This window comes from Zootoca vivipara, chromosome 4 (genome assembly GCF_963506605.1).
Source record: "Zootoca vivipara chromosome 4, rZooViv1.1, whole genome shotgun sequence".
Taxonomy (NCBI): Eukaryota; Metazoa; Chordata; class Lepidosauria; order Squamata; family Lacertidae; genus Zootoca; species Zootoca vivipara.
Genome location: NC_083279.1, coordinates 40451805 through 40458018, shown reverse-complemented (window position 1 = coordinate 40458018; position 6214 = coordinate 40451805).

Below are 6214 nucleotides of genomic sequence, written 5' to 3'. Positions count from 1 at the left end.
ATATATATATATATATATATATTCTATTGCAAGTTTAAGCTTTCAGTAACTAGAATGAAGAACAACAAATAGCCAGCTGGCCCAACCCATCATTCTCTCAGGATTTATCTACACAATAGGACAAGAAGAATAAAATAACAATGCTGCACCAAGGAAAAATATATGTTAGAAAATACACATCAGTTGTGAACAGTTGTAAACTTTCTGTGTAACCATATGCCTGAATATCACATGCTACTGTTGAATCCCATTTCATTTACTTGTGGAATCAAATATCAGATATTAGTTTTATGTCTCTCTTCCATACAAGATACAAGATGATGTAGATGTTCAACCACAGTCACTGGCATGTATGGCAAATAGTTGCAGTTTTAATCTGACTATATGCAACTGTCCACACTGAACATATGCGCTGTGTCAGTGCACTACAGTGCCCCCTAGTACAACTAGAGCCACAGCTCTTCAGTTTACTTGCACCAAGGCCTTATAGCTGTTCTTCAGCCCTGAGTCTCCAGAAGTTGCTGGACTACAAATCCTATCATCCCAAACCAGCTTAACCAATGATTATGGATGAGAGCAGTTGTAGTCCAACAACATCAAAGGTTGAAGAACACCTCCAACAGCTATTTGAAGTCATGTCATGAAAAGCCCTACTTGTTTGTTGAACTCTCTAAAGCAAAGAATTTCCATTGTCGATCCAGGACAGAATACAGAAACTAAAAAAAGGTAATGATATCAGTTTATTACAAAAGCATCCCATTTGATGCTGGAACGGCTCTTGTAAATCTACGTCCGTCATGCCTTTCAACACTTAGCAAAGAGGTGTTTTCACGTATCATAAAACTAGCTTGGAGTAGTTTGATATTTACCGTAACTAGGGCTGAATTTGTGGTCTCCATCCATCTCTGAATCTCTGAAGACCTGCTCCCCACATCTCCAAATTAGCAACCTAGGCATGCCTTTGTGGCTAGCAGGGGGCTTGTCTCTCTCAATTTCCAACTCAGAGTTCTGTATAAGAACTCTCCAGGCACCATGAGCTGTTTCTAGATGGTGAGGCTAAAACCCCCAAAAACTAAAGCAACTGTAGGTGGTTCGCTTTCTGCCAAAAGAACACATGGAAAGCTTTTTCTGTATATTTATCTTCCGGAGACAAATCTTTGTTGTTTAGTCGTTTAGTCGTGTCCGACTCTTCGTGACCCCATGGATTTGTTAAAAAACAAATCTAGTCTGCTTCTATTAACAACAAACTAGTCACCACATGTGTTACATTTTCATTATTAGCAATGCCAAAGCCTGTGTGGTAACATATATCAATGTATGAGAGAGTGGTCTGATTAAAAACCTTCATCAGGCATCACATGCCTTGTGAGGGCACTTGTTTCTATTTCATATCTATACACATTCAAGTTTTTCTATCAGAAATAAATCAAACTGAGGTCGGTTAGATCCTCACAGGCGTCACTCACCAAGAGCTCTGCTTACACGAGAAAGGAAATGTTGAAATGTAAGGACTTTAGCAGGATGGGGGGGTTAGTGGAAGAGATGTGGGAAGAATGTACAGTTGTGGATCTTAATTCTCAAAGGGAAAAGCTAACCAGAACCACCATTTAATTTATGCTGTACCTTACAAATGCAATTGATTTGCCCAGCAGCAAAGCCTTATATATGTATATATGTACATAATGTCTTCAGTTGGTAGATGAGCTGGAGTTTCTGTTGCCATGACAAAAACTTCAGTAAGCAATTCTCAGCTATGGCAGAGTATACAATCTTATCTTCAGCCACCAAGAAGGGTTTTGAAACTTGGGGGGGGGGAGTTTCATCATTGGCTTTTTTATTTTTTAAATTTTAACTAATATTGACTTGAATGTGTTCCAGGCTGTTTATGTGCCCAAAGATCCACGTGAAAGTAAATGAAGTACAATGAGAAGTGTATTTACTTTCTTTATTTTACTGTTGCTCTGGCTGATCCCTAACACATGTGTATGCACACACACCAGAACTGGACCAATATGCCAATGGCTAAAGAGGGAGCTACAAGATCATTAAGCTGGAGTCAGCCCATTTTATGCTTGGCAAGCTGTAGCTTCAGTTGACAGAGCTCAAGCACCTGTGTTGCCTAATGTCTTTAGTATTTCTCACTTTTTACCATTTAGGCTGCTTACACACATACATTTAAAGCACATTACTTTCTCCAAATTACCCTGGTAACTATAGTTTAAGACACACGGACCCCATCATATACCGAGCTGCAGGAAAGCTGTCTGCAGACAAGTACTGGCTCCCTTAGCCAGAAAGCGGAGATGAGTGCTGCACCCCAAAGTCTAATTCGACCTTTTACAGAGCTGCAATTCCCATCACCCTTATAGTTTTCACGATTCTTTTTTTTGGGGGTGGGGAGAGAATCATGCGCTTCACATGTGCTTTTAATGCATAGTGTACATGGTAAAAAGCTGGGGGTGCTAATGGTGTTGTATAAAGATGTGCTTAGGCTGCATACACACCATATATTTAAAGCAATTATTTTCCTAATTCCTTTAATTTTGGTTGGCAAGGGAGAGATGTTTCTTAAAACACATGGAGAGTCCAAATTTGTTTATTGGATTACAGCTACAGACAAGAAACACCAAGTATGGTCATGTCCAACAAATGTTTACATTTTATCCTGAAGCTGCTATCTCTTCTAAATCAGAGCGCACATAGTGTTATCTTCAGCCAGGAATTTTCTAGAAGGATGGGGATATTTTACTTAGCTGTCAACTCATTTTGTAAGACTACCAACAACATCCATCACAAGCAGGTCTTCTCACCCCACAATTTTCAATGAAGTACCGTAATGGGCTGCAGAGGCTAAATTGCATTATTATTATTATTATTATTATTATTATTATTATTATTATAATAAAAGTTCCATAGTGAGTGATAAATAAAAAGGTAAAGGTACCCCTGACCATTAGGTCCAGTCACGGACAACTTGGGTTGCGCTCTCATCTCGCTCTATAGGCCGAGGGAGCCGGCATTTGTCCGCAGACGGTTTATCAGGGTCATGTGGCCAGCATGACTAAGCCACTTCTGGCGAAACCAGAGCAGCACACAGAAACACCGTTTACCTTCCCGCCAGAGCTATTTATCTACTTGCACTTGATGTGCTCTCGAACTGCTAGGTGGGCAGGAGCTGGGACCGAACAACGGGAGCTCACCCCGTCGCGGGGATTCTAATCGGCAAGCCCTAGGCTCTGTGGTTTAGACACCAAGGAATCAGAGAAGAGTGGGTGAGCTGGGAAATCTAGCTGCAATTGGCCAACATGGCTGCAGGAATTATTGGGAATCTGATACAAGACAACAACTACACTACCTAATTAGAGGAGTGTACTTGTCATCACCATGTTCTGTATGTGTACTTATAAATAAAGCAAATTTCAGCAAGGTCCCTTAAGCCTCCAGACACTCTTTCACTGAAATGGAGACTTGTTATGGAATTGCCCCTGGAATACCTCACTGCATGGTAAAGTGAGGAATATGTTTTATTTCACATAAAAGATACCAACAATCACATGATAGAAGGCAGAATTTATAGAATCAAAATAATCTAAGAAGCAGGTGGCATGGAACCAATGTGTCTGCCTAATTACAAATCCAATGTTTAAGTGTTTAAATTTTCTATCACACCCTTTCTCAAAGCCGAACTATCAAGCAATGTCTCACAAAAATGTCTCTTGGGCTTCTGGAACCAGTGAATTTCCCAAAGCCAAAGCTCAAGGTGGATGTGAGCTTGACTTTTTTACATTGATTCCTAATATATTAGCCTAGTCTACCTCACTATTTCATCTTCAAGTGCAAATACAGTTTTCCAAAGAGAATAGAAAGACAACCAGATATGTAATTTATAAATGTTGCAAAATGCCGTAGAGCAATTTACAGGGGGGAAACTTTTATCACTGCTACATAAATCTCTGATCACGTCCCCCAAATTCTTTCATTAAAAGTCAATGTACCAAATTAAATGCTAGTGATAAAAGCTATCATCCACTTATGAAAAGTAGATTCATTATCACATGCTTCTGATCACTAAAATGCTGATGGGTTGCAACACTAACAAGAGAATTTAGTTGAACAACCTATATTGCATCCTATGAGGCTTTTCTCAAATCCCACAGTATGGAAGAAGACAAATGAGAGCACACCCTTTTAATAACATTCCAAGACTGTAAGAATGTTTGCTGTCCACAAATTTACAAGTCAAGGAGTTTCAGTTTTTACAGACATTCCAGAAATCGGAGCACTGCAATTTACGATTAAGTAAGTCAAGTGTCAACAAAATCCTATTTATGCAAATCGGCAACAAATGTGATCTGATACTTATTTTAAGATGTAAAGCTATTCATCATTACGGAGGTGATTTATGCTGAGTTGACTTTTCTGATTTGGCTGTCTGAAGGGCCTCAGGTGTGCATAATGTTATTCAGAATAGAACCAATAAGGGGAATTTTGTTAATATTCATACTGTACCACAGATATGAATAAAGAGCTGCAAAAAATATTTCTTGCATAAGGATGATCATTAGCTTAATCAGGCTCTTTGTAAGTCAAGCGAATGCTAATCAGAGTACAATCTTTGCCCAAGTAGTTAATGCATAGCAATAGTAGCTATTGATTCAAAAGGGACGACTTCTAATAGGAGAGGTCGCAGGACAAGGCACACTTCGTAGTTTACTTACCTTGGTCTGGCTTCCATGCTACCCATGACTACCTGAACCAAGAACAGGCTATGAGAGAAGCAAACAAGACACCAATTTCATGTGCGTTGCTTTGCATGTTATCTAGCTTAAATGTCTAACTATGGTCCATTTGAATACTACTCCTGTAAGAAATTGGTAATGAATGCAGCTGAAGTATGTTTAAAGTTTGAAATATTACTCGGTAGCAGAAACCAGCATATACTGTATTATAAAATGTTATTAATTATAGATAAACTGATGGTAAGGAATTCAAGCCTCAAGTAAGCCATTTTGATAAAAGTTCACAACATGATATTAGGCATCTGTGCTTATAACTAACAGTAATTTCACAAGCACAATCCTATAGATGTACGCATAGTGGCAGCAAATGCACCAGCTTGGGGTATATATTTTTTTAAAGTTTGTTTCTCCAGTTACCATGCATTCCTGTTATGGGTGCTAGGAAAATGAAATATCCCAAGAAACAGAAGTGCTACCTTGAGGAAAGCTGTGCTGATTCACAGCAATTAAAAGGTATCTACTGTCGAGGTATTGCATTTTAATGCCCTTGATTCCATAGGACCAGCATAGCTAGAAGCTTCCTACGTATAGTTTTTATTTACTACTCAGGGCAAGATGGCAACCAATAAACTATGAAAATAAGCATAGTCTGTTCTTTAAAAGGTAACTGATCAGCTAGACTATTTGTAATGTTTTTTTAAAAAAATCAAACTATATATCAATTTCATATGCATTGCAGCTCCTCACCTCAATAAAAACAGCAAACTCCAGGAAGACAAAATGCATCTCTATTCAAATCCAATTACAAAACAATAATAATTTAGACATTAAAAACAATCCACTAAACACTCATAGCAATTAAGCTTCCTGAGGTTGAATTATATTTTTTTCTTAACAGAATTGCTAAACATTCCATCAGAATATATTACTCTCTGTGAAGTTAAATCTTATTCTGATTTACAGTATCTGGCAAAAGTCTATGTCTAATTAAGGTTGATTAACCTCTTGGAAAATGAATTGTGCAGGAAAAGCATTTTCTAATTTAGTTTTGCCTCCAGAGACATTTGGACATCCTTGGGTTTGTTTTTTTAAAAAATAACTTACAGTGTAATCCAGCAACAAAATAGTACAAGTACAGTATGATAATTATTTTGAAAGGTAAGCTTTCCACAGCCACAGTTCCAATCCAAAACAGTTAATTCTCCATTAACTGGCAGAGAGATCGTTCTCCAATTATTTTATCCAGAGAGTCACATTTGCTGAGTGATATCTTCTGTGCAGAAATATTAGCAAGCACTTTATGCTGTCTGCTGCCTAGAGATTGGCATCCCTTGTGAGGTAGTGATTCAAAGGACACCAAACTGTCAGCTACTCTCTTACAGTCAGCCAGATGTCTTGGTTTGGTGTATGGTTCAACCCATGTAGTTAGGAGAGCTCAAAGACAATCTCACAATACTTAAAAAAAAAAAAACCTA